The following is a 19,615-nucleotide window of genomic DNA, read 5'->3' on the forward strand; positions in this document are numbered from 1 at the left end:
GACATATCAACTCATACCACAACTGCCCTTAGGCCACAACCTTTTCACAACAACAATACCAATATCGCCACAACACATAGCCCATGACTCAACCACGGTGTGTACAAAATCCCAATAGCAACAAAAATGAAATGGGGAAAATAACTCACCAACGAACAATACACATTAAACAACAACTTCAACGAAAACATGTTAATGGCTTTCAATAACTTCAACTTCAATTAACTGTTGAAGAATAAACTCAATAATGAAGGTATTTTAATGAAATGACAACTTCAAATCCTATTAAATGACATAAGCTAACAATGAAAGAGATGGTCATGAAATAGCAACTACGTCTAAATACATAAGAATAACCCGGCAACGAATGGATATCATGTAACAACAATTTCAATTAAGAATAACTCAACAATAAAGGAGGTCACATTACAATAAAAGAGGTAACAACTTCAAATAAAGCATATAAAATAAACTTGACAAGTAAAAGATATGACATGTCACTTCAAATAAATACATGAAAGAAGTAAACTTGACAAACAAAAGATATAACATGTGCTAACAACTTCAAATAAATACATAAAGGAATTCTAAGAGTATAAACTAGTCAATTTTGACATATAAGCCCGAGTAGATCTCGTCACCTCGCGTACACATCTTTCACATAATTCAAATAATACAATCAACCCAAATCCTAAGGGGTACTTCCCCAATACAAAGTTAGGCAAAATACTTACTTCAAAGAAGCTAAATAAATACTCTAAATAGACCTTCCCGTGTGAACCAACCTCTGGACGGCTCGAATCTATCCAAAAAAACTTAATATAATAAATAAAAGCCATAGGAAACAATTTCGGATAATAGAGCTTGATCTTTAATGGAAACCAAAAAGTCAACCCAAAAAGCCAATCTTGGGCCCCTGCCACGGCACCCGACAAAATTTACAAAATCCGAACATACATTTTGATACGAGTCCAACCATACCAAAATCATCTAATTCAGACCTCAAATCAGCCTTCAAATCATCATTTTGTATTTTAGAAAGTTTTTACAAAATTTCCCAATTTCTCCAATTGAAATCACTAATTAAATAATAAAAATAATGATAGAATCATAAAATATAACCAAATCCGAGTCGAGAATATTTACCCCAACCCAAATCATGAAAATACTCTCCAGAATCGCCCAAATCCAAGCTCTCCAACTTAAAAAGTAAAAATAACAGAAGCCCTCGAAATAGAGTACTTATAAGTCTGCCCAGGTGTTCCTCTTCGCGATCGCGGAACATGCTTCGCGATCGCGAAGCACAAAATCATAAGCTGCCAAATAACCCTGCGCACACGATGCCCAACAAGGAACAGTTATGCGAACGTGGAGTACTAATCGCAAACACGAAGGCTTACGCTAACAAACCAGAGGATTCCCTTCTACGCGAACACGTAATGAGGCTCGCGATCGCGAAGAGCTACATACCCACAACGATGAGAATTCAGCTCTATCTTCGTGAGCGCGAAGAGCAACTAATCCTGCCTCCCAAATCCCTACACGAACGTGACAATCAACTTGCGATCGCAAATAAGAAGACACCAGATATCAGAACAACAATCCAAAATAGGACGAAATGCCCCGTAGCCTATCCGAAACACACCCGAGGCACCAAGGACCCTATCCGAATGTACCAACAAGATCCATAACATAATTCGGACCTGCTCGAGGCCTCAAATCACATTAAACAACATCAAAACTATGAATTACACCTAAATTGAAACCTAATGAACTAATAAACTTTTAGCTTCTACAACTCACGCTGAATCATATCAAATCAACCTGGTATGACCTCAAATTTTGCATGCGAAGCTCAAATGACACAATGAAGCTATACCAACTCCAGGAATCAAAATCTGAACACGATATCAACAGAATCAACTTACGGTCAAACCTCTCAACCTTCAAAACCTTCCAACTTGTGCTAAAATGCATCAAATCAACCTACGGACCTCCAAATTTAAATCCGGACATTCGCCTAAGTACAAAATTACCATACGAGGCTATTGGAATCATCAAAATACCATTCTGGAGTCGTCTACACAAAAGTCAAACTCCGGTCAAGTTTTACCACCTCAGTTTCCAAAACAAGAATAATTCTTCCAAATCAATCCCGAATTGCCCGAAAACTGAATCCGACCATACACGTAAGTCATAATACATAATACAAAGCTACTCAAGATCTTAAGACACCGAACGAGACGCTAATTCTCAAAATGACCGACCGAGTCGTTACAATTCTCAATATTCTTGGTATACTACATATTGGTATACCATAGTTTAATGATGATATTCTTAATAATCTTGGTATACTATACATTTGTATACTATGATTAGCGTAGTACAAAATTTTAGGATTACCGATTTAATAATAAATAGCAAAAAAGAAAAGAAGAGTGATAAATTCTTTAATTTAAACAATCTAAAATTTCTTAAATAAAATGCAAAAAACATATCTATAAATATTAAATAAGAAATTAAAAGAATAAAAAAGAGTAACATTGTAACTCTTGGTAATTATAATCGATTAGTGATCATGTCGAAAGATCCCAATACAAATTGTAAAACTCAGTTATTTATTTAAAAGATAAATAAAAATAAAAGCGAAAGTGATAACAGTTTTTGGCGGAAAATTTTCACAAGAAAATGACAGAAACAATTAAGATGAATAATAATAATAAAAAAGAAAAAAAGCGACAAAATATTTTTTGACGGAGAGATTTTAGTGGAAATAATAAAATTAAGAAAAATAAAAAACAAATTAAAAAATAAAAAAACTTAAAAAAAAAAAGTAAAAAGAGTGAGGGGGTTGCTAGTAGAAAGAATAAAAAAAGAATGAAAAAAGAAGAGAAAATAATAAAAAAGGGGAAAAAAATAAGAAAATGAAAAAGAGGGCATAATTTTATTAGAAAGGAAAAATGTGAAAAAATAACAGCAAAAAATGAAAAAATAGAAAATATAAAAAAAATGAAAAAAATAAGGAAAAAAAAAGGAGAAGTTGGCGATTGCCCTAGCGATTTGCGAAGATAGTAGTTGACTGCCATCGCGAGTGTTCCCATGGCCTCGCCGGCCGTCGGCCGACCTGTTTCCATGGCTGGTCAGCCTTCTCACAACCCTATTACACCCAACAATCCAAATCCAAACATATCACAACCATTAGATTTCTCAAACCTACTTAAACCTAGTTCATTAAATGCAAACATGCACGTAAACCCTACTTCCAAAACTGCTACTCTTATTCCTATCAAACTAGTCCAGTTTCTACATAGAGAACCACTTATTAAGTGGATTGAATCAGAGGTAAATCGAATGAACATAATTGAAGGACTCCAATATGCTGTCATTGGTAAGTTTTCTTATGAATGTCCTGAGCTTCATGAATAACGTAGAATTATTCCATCTCAATGTGGAATAAAATGTGAATGTAATATTTGATTTCTACGAGAGAAGCATGTGCTGATTAGACTGACATTATTTGAGGACTTTGTGAATTTAGCGTCCAAGAGTGCATATTACTTGAAGGACAAGGATGGTTACCAATATCAAATGCGACCTCTTATATATGATTCTAACTTCAAAGCATCTAAGGAAACTCCTTTGGCCCAGTCATGGATCTCATTTCCAAATTTGTTACCAACATATTTTGTGAAGGAATTCCTTTTCCCCTTAGCCTCAGCAGTTGGGAAACATATGCATTTAGATATGGTAACTATCAACAAGACAAGTCCAAGATGTGCAAGGGTAAAAGTTCAATGGGATCTTCTTGCAGCTTTACCTAAAAAGGTGAGGATGGCTCTTGAGAATGAAATAAATGGAGAAATTAGAACTGAGTGGGTGAAGATTCAATATGATTACGTTCTTATATATTGCATGGAATGTACACTGCAGGGACATAACGAAGACGAATGTAGGAGGCTACACCTTGAACTTATTCTAGTTGTGGAAAAGCAAGGTCAAATTCAAGAGAAGGATCATGATGAAGGCCATGACAAAAAACAGGTGCAATTGAACAACATTAAACCACCAATAAGGATAATAACTAGTGGCAAAGTAGTTGGTTATCCAAATGGTAAATGGATTGACATAAAAGTTAACAGACCAAAGAAGAACAATGCTGGAAACAATGAAGAGAATAAGGATAGTGAGGTTACTGGGAAGGAAGCTGTGAATGTGGAGTCTAAGGTTCCAGTTCAAACTACTAATAAGTTTGAACTATCGGAGAAAGGTGAAATTGAGGAAGCCATACAGGTGAAGAAAGAAGCAGCGTTGCAGGTGTTAAAGAATGAGAAAGCTGACGCAGACAAGGAGAGAAAGTCAAATCCTATTGCTACTAAGGCAACTAGTCCAAAGAAGGATGGGATTCCAAGTACGTCTAAAGACAAGACTCCTAATCCTAATGATACAGGGGTTGAGGAGACTAATAAGAAAGATTTGTCTATTGAATGGGTGCATAAAAGATTTGGTACAAGCAAAGAAGAATTGAGTCAACTCAATGTGATTGTTAATCAATCATTCCAAGATATTCCCTCACAAACTTTTGATGAGTCAACCAAAGTGAATGCAGCTGACAATGAAGTACATCTGGATAACATTTGTGGAGTGATGAAGTTGAGAATATGGAGAAAAACAATGAAGCAAACATTACATGAATGAGTGCACAAAATGGAGGAATGCATGTGTCACGCCCCAAACCGATGGGCCATGACGAGTACCCGAGCCTACCTATCGAACACCCCTAAGTATACCTCTAAGATAAAATATGAAATAAGTGTAGGTCATGCCTAACGTCTGGCAGTAAACTACTGAATCATGTGAATAACATACGCGAGAAAGCGTGCCCAAAAGACATATGTACATATATATATGGAATACGGTAGGGCGAGCCGACAAGGCCACATGCTATCCAACTATACATGACAGTCTACAAATCTAATACGGCAGGGCGAGCCGACAAGGACACATGCTATCCAACTATACATAACTGTCTACAAACCTCTAATAGAATATATAAATGTATAAAGGATGGGACGGGGCCCCGTCATACCCATATATGTCTATAAACATATCGTACCAAAACTCAAAAGAAGCTCTGGATCAAATGGAGTACACCAAATCTCACTGAGCAAGGATCCTAAGAAGGGGGACCGTCAGCCTGCCTACCTGCACCTGCAGGCATGAAACGCAGGCCCCAGGAAATAGGGCATCAGTAGGAATAATGTACGGAGTATGTAAGGCATGAAAATCAGTACATAAAAGACAGAAAAGAAACATAGAGTAAAGGACTCAGCCTATGAGTCTGAATAGGTTTGTGAATCATGAAACATTTATAGTGTCATGAATATGCATATAAATGTCATATCATGCATAGGTATATGCATACATAACATCATCAAGTCTCTGAGTGCATCCCATCATATTATCGCGGCCTTTGTGGGCGAAATCATCAACGTATACCAACTGATCAGGTGATGGTGCGTATATAATGCCATAACATTTCTCCATACCCCATATACATATAATATACGCGTATATAATTCTATATGGTCATGAGTCAATGTACATGTATAAATGAATGCAATGCATAAGAAGTAAGTCAATAAGATCTCTCAGAATGTCATAAGATCAGTATGCGTTCGGATAAACTTTATCAACTACGTATTTTTCTAAAACCCATGAACAGAAGATATAATAATAAGACACATAGGGAATCAACAACATAGGCACTCCTAGTGCTTCTAAGAATAGAGGCATTTATGATATGCCAAAAGGAAAGAAGGGATAGCCTTAACATACCTGAGCCGATTCGCTTGACAACCCATCCAACATATCCCGTATAGTACCTCAATCTTATATGCCAAGAACTCCTCTTCTTTCACCATACTTCACTTTGAAGTAACCCCGATTCAATAACGCGATACGAGGGAACAACGAAATTGAAGTGATGAGGAAAGCCCGTATCTTAATTGAATAACATTGCTATAAATTGAATTTGCTGCCTCAATTCAAGTAAAAGAACTTTTCATACCATAAGAAGGAACTAACTTTCGTTGCTGCCTCTATTCTAACTAATTCAATTCAAGATAACTCATACCCCCTTGGACCGTGGGGTCCACTTCTCCTATATAGCATATATGAATTGTCCACCTCCTATATACAACCCCTAGCTCACCTATGTAGAATGAATGAGTCATTTCCTCATTTGGTATTATGCATCCACGCGAAAAGGTGTCCACAATTAATTAAGGAAGGGTCCCTTTTCATCTTTAGCTAATTCCATTTTTGTTCTTTCTTTCACTATACTCCAAAATTTAACTAATGCACACAATAAACTCTTTGACCTCAATTTGATTATATACCAAGTTATTTAACGCATTTATTATACTCATTATCAAGGTAATCAACACTAGTCCGTATCCTATTTTGCGAACACCAACTATTGTTCCTAACCATCATCGTCACAATTATAAGTCCTACATCATTTCGGGACTTCATTTTTTTATACACCGTGCTCTTTATTTATATACATAGATATGACCAAAATTATTTCATGGCTCGGGTCTATTTACATATGCCGAGTGACTCAAGCCATAGACCGAAAGCACAGGATGTAACATCCTTCCCCCTATAGAAACAGTCGTCCTCGAATGTTAACACTTAGAGACTTTCAAAAATTTTGCCAGAGTCTCTTCTGTAAACTGAACTACTTACTACCAACCTATCATATAGCAAACCAACTAATACAAAGCCACACAGGTCCATATTCATCAATAACAATAATGGCCTCACATAACCAATGACAGTAACTAACATAAGAATCTAGTAACCTATACGCACCTAAAGGATGTGATGTCTCAGTCTAATACTCCTCTGGAAACGGAATCAAGTGAGGACACCTAGACTTCATGTCTTTTTCAGCTTCCCAAGTCATCTATTCCATATTATTGTTGCTCCAAAGTACTTTATCTGAAGCTACGTCCTTAGTTCTTAATCTCCGAACTTGTCTATCTAGTATAGCAATGGGAGCTTCCTCATATGATAGTTACTCTGTGACAAGAACATCGTCAACTGGAATGACTCTAGAAGGATCTCCAACATTTACGGAGCATAGACACATGAAAGACTGGATGTACAGACTCTAAGTTGGAAGGCAAGTCTAACTCATATGCTACCTGGCCTACTCTACGTATAATCTTATAAGGTCTAATGTACCGAAGGCTAAGCTTGCCTTTCTTACCGAATCTCATAACGCCTTTCATCGGTGATACCTTTAGGAATATCCAGTCATCTACCTGAAACTCCAAGTCTCATCGTCGATTATCTGCATAGGACTTCTGACGACTCTGAGGTGCTAATAGCCTTTCCCGTATAAGCTTAATCTTCTCAACTGCATGCTGTACCAACTCTGGTCCTACTAACTTAGTTTCCCCAACCTCGAACCATGCGATAGGTGACCTACACTTCCGTCCGTAAAGAGCTTCATATAAAGCTATCTAAATACTGGAATGATAGCTATTATTATACGCGAACTCAATAAGTGGCAGATGATCATCCCAGCTACCCCTGAAGTCTATAATACAAGCTCGTAACATATCCTCAAGTGTCTGAATAGTACGCTCAGCCTGACCATCTTTCTGGGGATGAAATGTTGTACTAAAACTTACTTGAGTCCCCAATCATTTTTGGAAGGACCTCCATAAATTAGATGTAAACTGAGCACCTCTATCCAAGATAATAGATATAGGGACTATGAATTCGTACTATCTCCTTAATGTAAAGCCTTGCATAATCCTCTACTGAATACATAGTCCTAACATGTAGAAAATGGGTTGATTTTGTATGTCTTTCAACAATCACCCATATAGAATCGAACTTAAGCTGGGTACGAGGTACGCCTATAACAAATAACATATTAATTACTTCCCATTTCCAAGTCGGAGTCTCTATAACCTGCAATAATCCACCGGGTTTCTGATGCACAATCTTAACCTGCTGACAATTAGGGCACTGAGCAACAAACTCTGCTATATCCTTTTTCATTTCGTCCCACCAATATATTTCCTTGATATCATGATACATCTTCGTTGCTCCTGGATGAACAGAAAAATGAGAATAGTGAGTTTCTCCCATAACCTGCTGGCGCAGCCCTGCAATATTAGGGACACATAATCGTCCTCGATATCTGAGGACCCCATCTCCTGTAATCTCAAATAGTGTCTTCTCCTTCTGAGGGGTTGTATCTCTGTAATGACCTAACACATGATCCTCATATTGGTGTTCCTTCACTTCCGTTACTAAAGAGGATGTTGCCGTGCACTGAATAGTAACTCTGGTATCACCTGAATCCAGTAATCGAACTCCAAGACTAGCTAGCTGATGAATCTCATGGGCTATCTCAATCTTCTCTGGCTGTAAATATGACAGGCTACCCATAGATCTACCACTGAGGGCGGCAGCTACTATATTCTCCTTCCCTGGATGGTATAAAATATCAACGTCATAGTCTTTCAGTAGCTCCAACCATCTCCTCTGACGTAAATTCAATTCCTTTTTCTTGAAGATGTACTGAAGGCTCTTATGATCCATATAGACATCAACATGAATACTATAGAAATACTGTCTCCACATCTTTAGTGCATGAATCACTGCTACCAACTCTAAATTGTGGATCGAGTACTTCTTTTCGTGCTTTCTTAGTTGTCTAGAAGCATAAGCAACAACCTTACCTTGCTGCATCAATACACAACCCAATCCAATGCCCGAAGCATCACAATAGATAGCATAGCCATCGGTTCCCTCTAGGAATGTCAGAACCGGTGCTGAAGTTAGTATGTCCTTTAATGCCTGGAAACTTCTCTCACAAGCATCAGTCCACTGAAATTTAGCTGCCTTTTGAGTCAACTTTGTCAATGGTGCTGAAAGAGAAGAAATGCCCTATACAAATCTCATGTAATAACCTGCCAAACCCAGGAAGGTACGAACCTCCGTCAGTGTCGTAGGTCTAGGCCAAGTCTTCATTGACTCAATCTTCTGTGTATCAACCCGGATACCCGCACCTAAAATAATATGCCTAAGGAAAGCTACCGAATTCAACCAGAATTCACATTTAGAGAGTTTTGCGTACAACTTCCCTTTTTGTAGAACTCTGAGCACCGTACGCAAATGATCTGCATGCTCAGCATCTGAACGGGAATAAACCAATATATTATCTATAAATACAATCACGAACATATATAGAAAGAGTCTGAACACATGGTTCATCAAGTCCATGAGTACTGTTGGGGCATTAGTCAAACTGAATGACATAACACGAAACACAAAGTGCTCGTATCTGGTCCTGAATGCTGTCTTTGGAATATCTTTCTCCTTAACTGTTACACCCTATATTTTCGTATGTAAAAATGCGTCGTAAGCAAACTAATGTAGGACAAAAAAATAAGATAATATTTAAAAGTATATAAAGTAAGTTAATCATGTTACCTCTGAGGTTACAAATATTGAAGATCATGAACAACAAGTACAAAGAGGGTTGGACAGTTCAGAAGCTAAAGCAATTAAATAAAACAATGTTTCATCGAAAGTCGACAAGTTGGGAATGTTATAACATGTACCTTTGGGGTGAGACTAGGGTGATTAATATGATAAAGAGATTATGTTATGATTTATATTAGTCGTATTACATCCGTGTGTTATGTTTTTAAGTCAAGCGAGTTGTGGAACAAAAGTCGATGAAAGTCATCACAAGTTACATTCATAAGTTTTACTGAAACTTTGGGTCAAATGTAACTGCAATTTTCTCCCAATATACTTAGAGTTATGGTGTGTTCCACCCATCAAATTAAAGATCTATGAGTCTATTTTCCAACGCATTAAACCATTTGTCAATACGACATCGGAGTAGAGAGATATGTGCATTTTTGCGATACTGCGCAAGCTGCTAGGTGACAAGTAGGTGTGTCACCTACTTGCTTAAATGAAAGCCCAAAAATGGGCCATTTCGGGTCGTCCAAAGAGGCCTTTTAAGGGCCTATTTTCTTCATATATTAGACTTAAAATAGAGCATAATAACCAGACATAAGCTCTGCAAAGAATCCTCCCAAAAATTTCCCACAAACCCTAATTGATTTTCTCTCCCTTTCAAGTTCCAATTGGAGGTAAAACTTAGAGTTTGAAGAACCAAGATAGGAGCTGAGTTATCCAACAAATAAGGTGAGTTTACTGCTCTCTTTCATCCATTTTTTCTTCTGTAAATTCATGGTAAGTCGTTCTATACTTGTAAGAACTCACGGGATGGTGATCGGAAGCCGTGAGTTCGAGTTATTCACTTGTAGCGGACTGTTTTGTGGACTGTTTTGTGTTGCTGTTGGGCTGCGTGTTTTATTACTATTTTGTGGAGTTTTGGAGGAGGAAGGGGGTTTATAAACACCATATAAATGTAGGGTGGTTGGCTGGTCGTTCGTCATAACATTTTCGGGTCGTTTGACACTACTACGGTGGTCGTTTTGTGTACGAAGAGATTGGGGTGTGTTGGGCTGTTTTGTAGTATTTGATGGTGTATATAGGGCTGGAAAATGATGTATATATGTTGTTATTGTTCTGTCCTTGTATTGTTGGTGTTATCTTGAAGTTGGAGGAAGGGCATATTATAGGGGAGATGCTGCCCGTTTTAATACAAAATAGGTTTGTCGTTCGTTGTGCGATAGTTGTACCTTTCGTAACTTAACGATAGTATTATTATCATTCTTGTAGATTAAGGTGCGAAGAGGTGAGTTCAACTTGGTGATTGAAAAGATTGTGATAAGGTATGTTAAGGCTAAGCCTTCCTTCATTTTGGCATGATCTCGTAGCTACATGTGTTAGTAATGAGACAAAAAGAGAAGTTCATATTCATGAATTTATTCACACTATTCTAGTCTCATAAGTTACAATATTATTCCTTATCGAGACTCTATATTCAATTTTAGTATTGTCTTCTTTCAGTCAAGAGAGCAGCAAGCCTATATATACAGTATTACAGTATTTTCATTACCATCGAGCTATAATCGATGGGCAGGCCCCTATTGGGCAACCTCTGATCAGATGGAAAGTTATATACCGAGCCTACTGTGGCCGAGCGCCTATGAGCGAGCCCAGCATGGTCGAGATACATAGCCTAGTATGGCCGAGCGCCTATAAGTGAGCCTACTATGGCAGAGCAGTTATATATACCAAGCCTTATAAGGCCGTACAATTATTTTACTTACTATATTGAAGGAGTTGAGTCAGTATCAGCAGGTAAGTATATCTCCAGATCATCTTTGACTCCCAGTTAATTTCAGTTATTATATTATCAGTTCAATTTCAGATTTCAGTTATTTTATTGCCTTACATACTCGGTACATTATTTCGTACTGACGTCCCTTTTTGGGGGCGCTGCATTTCATGCGTGCAGGTTCAGACAGACAGACGGGTAGACCTCCTCAGTAGGTGTTTTCCGAGTTCCGCCTGATCGGTAAGCTCCACGTCTTTCGGAGTTGCCAGGACTAGAGTTTTGTGTACATCTTATGTATATCTGTATATATTTATGGGTAGGTCGGGGCCCTGTTCCGATCACAGTACATCTATCAGTAGAGGCTTGTAGGCATATCCTGTTGGTTAGTGCAGTATGTTGGGTTTGTATAAATTGGTGGTTTGTCAGCTGTAGTAGCTATGACGGCCTTGTCGGCCTAGATTTATATTGATATTTAGTTAGTGCTAGTTTCCATTCAGTTTTATATTTTGCTTCGCAAATTGTCTTGCAAGGTGGCCCCATGGCCAAAGTATGACATTATGTGTTCAGAGTCCCTTAGTCGCAATTTGGTACGCCAGGTTAGGTGAGGCACGGGGTGCTTGTCTCGCTCCTAGGTTCGGGGCGTGATAAACTTGGTATCAGAGCAGTTCTGTCCTAGGGAGTCTACAAGCCGTGTCTAGTAGGGTCTTGTTTATAGATGTGTTGTGCACCACATTATATAAGCAAGGAACTACAGGGCATTTAGGAGTTGGTTACACTTCTTTGAAATCTAAATCGTGCTATAGAACTGAGTTATAGGAAATTTGAATTAAACTTATGTGTTGGTGTTTGCATGCACAGATGACGGTGACTAGGAAGACTACGGCTAGCTAGAGGAGAGATACAGTAGTAGGTGAGGGGACCAACAGGGTACCCCCAGTAGATGGGGCCCAGTCTGAAGCTCAAGGGGAGACCCCTACTCAGCCATTACCGGCTCCTCCACCAACTACGGAGATTCCTAGGGAAACCGCACATTCAGTTCCCCCTCCACTTCCATCAGATCAGGACTTAAGGAGTGCGGTGCATTTGTTGACACAGTTGGTAGCTACCCAGCAACATGCTAGGGCATCAGCTAGTGCAGGAACTTCTGAGGGGTCTGGGAGTTCAAGGGTCCGAGAGTTTATTGCTTTGAGTCCCCCAGAGTTCACGGGGACAGATCAGAGGGAGGACCCGCAGGATTTCATAGATCAGCTTCACAGGATCTTTCGTGTTATGCATGCCACGGAGAAAGAGGCAGTTGAGCTAGCAGCTTTTCGACTCCGAGATATAGCCATCCTTTGGTATGAGGGATGGGAGAGGTCCAGGGGACGTGATACACCTCCAGCTATTTGGGAGAATTTTTCAGATGCTTTCCTTGACCAGTACTTACCGCGGGAGATCCGACAGGCTCGAGTCGATCAGTTTCTAGCCCTCAAGCAGGGTAATATGAGTGTTCACTCCGTTTTGACTCATTGGCCAGATATGCACCATCCATAGTTTCTACTATGCGGGACAGGATTCACAGGTTTATAGCAGGGTTAGCCCCAAAGTTAACCGAGGCATGTGCCACCGCTGCATTGCAGGATAGTATGGATATCTCCCGGATTCAGACATTCGCCCAGAATATAGAAAGGGGTAGGCGTCGGCAGCAGGGTACAGAGAGGGCTGAGCAAGGGCAACGTAAGAGGATGAGATTTCCCAGGTCTCAGGAGCAATCTCAGGGTAGTTATAGGACCCAGTACTTCGGACGGCCACCTAGGCCTCTGCCACCTCAGTTACAGGGTTACGGGTATGACCGCTATACTCAGTCAGGACCAGGTGAGAGCTCACGGGCGTCGGGTTTGCAGCGACAACGAGGTTCTGCGCAGACATAGTCATTTCCTCCGCGGTGTGACATCTGTGGTAGAGGACACTTGGGTCAATGCCGAGCAGGTTCTGATGCTTGTTATACATGTGGGCGTCCGGGGCATATGATGTGAGATTGCCCAAATAGAGATTCTGGGGGAATGGCACAACCAGCGAGTTCAGCAACAGGATCGTCTATGTCCGTGCATCCTTCAAGGCGTGAGTCTCAGTCTTCGGTTGGTAGAGGTCGAGGCAGAGGTAGAGGTTCCAGTTCAAGTGGTAATCAGAACCGTATCTATGCTTTAGCGGGTCGACAGGACCAGGAGTCTTCACCAGACGTTGTGACAGGTATATTAACCATTTGCTCTCACGATGCTTATGCTTTGATAGACCCAGGATCTACTTTATCGTATATTACCCCATTTGTCGCGAGGAAGTTTGGTATAGTGCCTGAAATACTAAGTGATCCTTTTGCGGTATCTACACCGGTCGGAGAATCGATTATTGCTAGACGGGTTTACCGAGGTTGTACGGTGACAATTTGTAGTCGTCAGACCTCAGCTGACCTAGTTGAGCTAGAGATGATGGACTTTGATGCTATCATGGGCATGGACTGGTTGGCAGCTTGCTATGCCACAGTTGATTGCCGAGCAAAGGTAGCCAAATTTCATTTTCTGGGTGAGCCAGTCCTTGAATGGGTAGGTAATACACCAACACCCAGAGGTAGGTTTATTTCCTATCTGAAGGCGAGGAAAATGATCGCAAAAGGGTGCATTTATCTTATTGTGCGAGTTAGAGATGCAGATGCTGAGATACCTACACTTCAGTCTATTCCCATAGTCAAAGAGTATGCAGATGTGTTTCCAGATGAGCTTCCAGGTATTCCTCCAGAGCGAGAGATTGATTTTAGCATCGATTTGCTTCCAGGAACTCAACCAATATCCGTCCCTCCGTATAGAATGGCACCTGCCGAATTGAAGGAGTTGAAGGAGCAGTTAAAAGATTTGCTGGAGAAAGGTTACATTAGGCCCAGTACCTCACCTTGGGGTGCACCGGTACTATTTGTGCGGAAGAAAGACGGCTCGCTGAGGATGTGTATCGATTATAGGCAGTTGAACAAGGTAACTATTAAGAATAAGTATCCACTTCCAAGGATCGATGACTTGTTTGATCAGTTGCAGGGAGCTAGATGCTTTTCCAAGATTGATTTGAGGTCGGGGTACCACCAGGTCAGAGTTCGGGAAAAAGATATTCCGAAGACAGCCTTCAGGACCCGATATGGCCACTTCGAGTTCCTTGTCATGTCCTTCGGGTTGACTAATGCACCCGCTGTATTTATGGACTTGATGAATAGCCTATTCCGGCCATTTTTAGATCTGTTCGTGATAGTATTTATTGATGATATTCTGGTTTATTCCCGTTCAGAGGATGAGCATGCGGACCACCTGCGAGCGGTACTCCAAACCCTCCGTGATCGTAAGTTGTATGCTAAGTTTTCTAAATGTGAGTTCTGGTTGAAGTCTGTAGCATTCTTGGGGCATATTGTATCAGATGAAGGGATAAAGGTGGACACTCAGAAGATTGAGGCCGTGAAATCTTGGCCTAGACCTACCACTCCGACAGAGGTTCGTAGCTTTCTAGGCTTAGCAGGATACTATCGGAGGTTCGTAGAGGGTTTTTCTTCCCTTTCGGCACCATTGACGAAGTTGACACAGAAAGAAACTAAGTTTCAATGGACAGAGGCTTGTGAGCGGAGTTTCCAAGAGCTTAAGAACAAGTTGACCTCAGCTCCAGTTCTAACACTTCCAGAGGGTCTAGAGGGTTATGCCGTGTATTGTGATGCATCAGGTGTCGGGTTAGGATATGTCCTGATGCAACATGGGAAGGTAATTGCATATGCTTCAAGGCAGTTGAGGAAGCACGAGAGGAATTATCCGACCCACGACCTCGAGTTAGCTGCGGTTGTCCATGCACTTAAGATATGGCGGCATTATTTATATGGTGTTCATGTTGATATATTTACTGATCATAAAAGCCTACAATATATTTTCAAGCAGAAAGAGTTGAATTTGCGACAGAGGCGATGGCTTGAGTTATTGAAAGATTACGATGTTAACATTCTCTACCATCCAGGGAAAGCTAATGTTGTAGCAGATGCCTTAAGTCGCCGATCTATGGGTAGCTTAGCACATGTAGAGCCCGAGAAAAGACAATTAGCTAGAGATATTCATCAATTGGCTTCGTTGGGGGTTCAGTTAGTAGATTCTGAGGATGGTGGAGTTGTAATCCAAAACACTGCAAAATCATCCCTCATAGCTGAAGTCAAGGAAAGGCAGTACGAGGACCCAGAGTTGGTCGAGTTGAGAGAGCGAGTTCCGCAGCAGAAGAAGCCATTGTTAGAGCTCAAGGGAGATGGGGTTCTCAGATACAAGGGTCGTTTGTGTGTTCCAGATGTAGCAGGGCTACGAGACAGGATTATGTCAGAGGCACATTATTCATGGTATTCCATCCACCCTGGATCGACGAAGATGTATCATGACATTAAGGATATGTATTGGTGGAATGATATGAAGAAGAACATTGCTGAGTTTGTCGCCCAATGTACTAGTTGCCAGCAAGTGAAGGTAGAACACCAGAAGCCCGGAGGGCTAATGCAGACTATAGAGATCCCGACATGGAAATGGGAGGCGATAAACATGGACTTTATCATGGGTTTACCTCGTTCTAATCGTAAGTTCGATTCCATATGGGTGATAGTCGATAGGCTCACGAAATCAGCTCACTTCCTACCGGTCAGATCTACATATACAGCAGAAGATTATGCAAAGTTATATATTAAGGAGATAGTGCGGCTACACGGAGTACCAGTTTCTATTATATCTGACCGTGGGGCTCAGTTTACAGCACATTTTTGGAGGTCATTTCAGAGAGGTCTAGGGACTCAGGTGAATCTCAGCACAGCTTTTCATCCACAGACTGATGGACAAGTCGAGCGCACAATTCAGACGCTCGAGGATATGTTACGAGTATGTGTGTTGGATTTTAAAAGAAGTTGGGATGAACATCTACCTCTTATCGAGTTTGCATATAATAACAGTTACCACTCCAGTATCCAGATGGCTCCGTACGAGGCTTTGTATGGGCGTAAGTGCAGATCTCCTATAGGGTGGTTTGATGTTGGAGAATCTGGGTTACATGGGCCAGACCTGGTTCAGCAGGCCATAGAGAAAGTAAAGGTTATCCGGGAGCGACTGTTGACAACTCAGAGTCGTCAGAAGTCATATTTTGACGTGCGGCGACGAGACTTAGAGTTCAGGATTAATGACTGGGTATTCTTAAAGGTATCACCTATGAAGGGCGTGATGAGGTTTGGCAAGAAAGGAAAGCTTAGCCCACGGTATATTGGGCCTTATAGGATCATTCGGAGAGTGGGCCAACTAGCTTATGAGTTAGAGTTGCCCTCAGAATTGGAGTCTGTCCATCCGATTTTTCACGTATCTATGCTACAGAAGTGCATTGGCGATCCTACCCGAGTGGTGCCCACGGATGATGTACAGATTACAGAGGACTTGTCATACGAGGAAATTCTAGTTGCCATCCTAGACCGACAAATCCGCAATCTACGAAATAAGGAGGTAGCTTCCGTAAAGGTTTTATGGAGGAGTAAGAATGTAGAAGAGATGACGTGGGAATCGGAGGAAGAAATGAAGTCTAAATACCCCCACCTATTTCAAAATGAAGATATGGTTCGAGATGGGACGCTACAACATAGCTCTATGTAGGCTAGCAGGTCATCAGGTAAGCTTTTATTTTTCACTTTCAATATTTATGATTTACGGTCGGTGAGGCAAATTGCTGCTATTTATAAAGATTGGCCATGTGTGGCATGCATAGTATGTTTCTGGCTACGTGCAGGTTGGTTTTAACCTAGTGTACGAAGGATACTCTGGAAAAGGTTTCCAAAGTCTCCAAGAGTAAACATTCGAGGACGAATGTTCCCAAGGGGGAGTGATGTTACACCCTATATTTTCGTATGTAAAAATGCGTCGTAAGCAAACTAATGTAGGACAAAAAAATGAGATAATATTTAAAAGTATATAAAGTAAGTTGATCATGTTACCTCTGAGGTTACAAATATTGAAGATCATGAACAACAAGTACAAAGAGGGTTGGACAGTTCAGAAGCTAAAGCAATTAAATAAAACAATGTTTCATCGAAAGTCGACAAGTTGGGAATGTTATAACATGTACCTTTGGGGTGAGACTAGGGTGATTAACATGATAAAGAGATTATGTTATGATTTATATTAGTCGTATTACATCCGTGTGTTATGTTTTTAAGTCAAGCGAGTTGTGGAACAAAAGTCGATGAAAGTCATCACAAGTTACATTCATAAGTTTTACTGAAACTTTGGGTCAAATGTAACTGCAATTTTCTCCCAATATACTTAGAGTTATGGTGTGTTCCACCCATCAAATTAAAGATCTATGAGTCTATTTTCCAATGCATTAAACCATTTGTCAATACGACATCGGAGTAGAGAGATATGTGCATTTTTGCGATACTGCGCAAGCTGCTAGGTGACAAGTAGGTGTGTCACCTACTTGCTTAAATGAAAGCCCAAAAATGGGCCATTTCGGGTCGTCCAAAGAGGCCTTTTAAGGGCCTATTTTCTTCATATATTAGACTTAAAATAGAGCATAATAACCAGACATAAGCTCTGCAAAGAATCCTCCCAAAATTTCCCACAAACCCTAATTGATTTTCTCTCCCTTTCAAGTTCCAATTGGAGGTAAAACTTAGAGTTTGAAGAACCAAGATAGGAGCTGAGTTATCCAACAAATAAGGTGAGTTTACTGATCTCTTTCATCTATTTTTTCTTCTGTAAATTCATGGTAAGTCGTTCTATACTTGTAAGAACTCACGGGATGGTGATCGGAAGCCGTGAGTTCGAGTTATTCACTTGTAGCGGACTGTTTTGTGGACTGTTTTGTGTTGCTGTTGGGCTGCGTGTTTTATTACTATTTTGTGGAGTTTTGGAGGAGGAAGGGGGTTTATAAACACCATATAAATGTAGGGTGGTTGGCTGGTCGTTCGTCATAACATTTTCGGGTCGTTTGACACTACTACGGTGGTCGTTTTGTGTACGAAGAGATTGGGGTGTGTTGGGCTGTTTTGTAGTATTTGATGGTGTATATAGGGCTGGAAAATGATGTATATATGTTGTTATTGTTCTGTCCTTGTATTGTTGGTGTTATCTTGAAGTTGGAGGAAGGGCATATTATAGGGGAGATGCTGCCCATTTTAATACAAAATAGGTTTGTCGTTCGTTGTGCGATAGTTGTACCTTTCGTAACTTAACGATAGTATTATTATCATTCTTGTAGATTAAGGTGCGAAGAGGTGAGTTCAACTTGGTGATTGAAAAGATTGTGATAAGGTATGTTAAGGCTAAGCCTTCCTTCATTTTGGCATGATCTCGTAGCTACATGTGTTAGTAATGAGACAAAAAGAGAAGTTCATATTCATGAATTTATTCACACTATTCTAGTCTCATAAGTTACAATATTATTCCTTATCGAGACTCTATATTCAATTTTAGTATTGTCTTCTTTCAGTCAAGAGAGCAGCAAGCCTATATATACAGTATTACAGTATTTTCATTACCATCGAGCTATAATCGATGGGCAGGCCCCTATTGGGCAACCTCTGATCAGATGGAAAGTTATATACCGAGCCTACTGTGGCCGAGCGCCTATGAGCGAGCCCAGCATGGTCGAGATACATAGCCTAGTATGGCCGAGCGCCTATAAGCGAGCCTACTATGGCAGAGCAGTTATATATACCGAGCCTTATAAGGCCGTACAATTATTTTACTTACTATATTGAAGGAGTTGAGTCAGTATCAGCAGGTAAGTATATCTCCAGATCATCTTTGACTCCCAGTTAATTTCAGTTATTATATTATCAGTTCAGTTTCAGATTTCAGTTATTTTATTGCCTTACATACTCGGTACATTATTTCGTACTGACGTCCCTTTTTTGGGGGCGCTGCATTTCATGCGTGCAGGTTCAGACAGACAGACGGGTAGACCTCCTCAGTAGGTGTTTTCCGAGTTCCGCCTGATCGGTAAGCTCCACGTCTTTCGGAGTTGCCAGGACTAGAGTTTTGTGTACATCTTATGTATATCTGTATATATTTATGGGTAGGTCGGGGCCCTGTTCCGATCACAGTACATCTATCAGTAGAGGCTTGTAGGCATATCCTGTTGGTTAGTGCAGTATGTTGGGTTTGTATAAATTGGTGGTTTGTCAGCAGTAGTAGCTATGACGGCCTTGTCGGCCTAGCTTTATATTGATATTTAGTTAGTGCTAGTTTCCATTCAGTTTTATATTTTGCTTCGCAAATTGTCTTGCAAGGTGGCCCCATGGCCAAAGTATGA

Source organism: Nicotiana tabacum, chromosome 14 (genome assembly GCF_000715075.1).
Source record: "Nicotiana tabacum cultivar K326 chromosome 14, ASM71507v2, whole genome shotgun sequence".
Classification (NCBI taxonomy): domain Eukaryota; kingdom Viridiplantae; phylum Streptophyta; class Magnoliopsida; order Solanales; family Solanaceae; genus Nicotiana; species Nicotiana tabacum.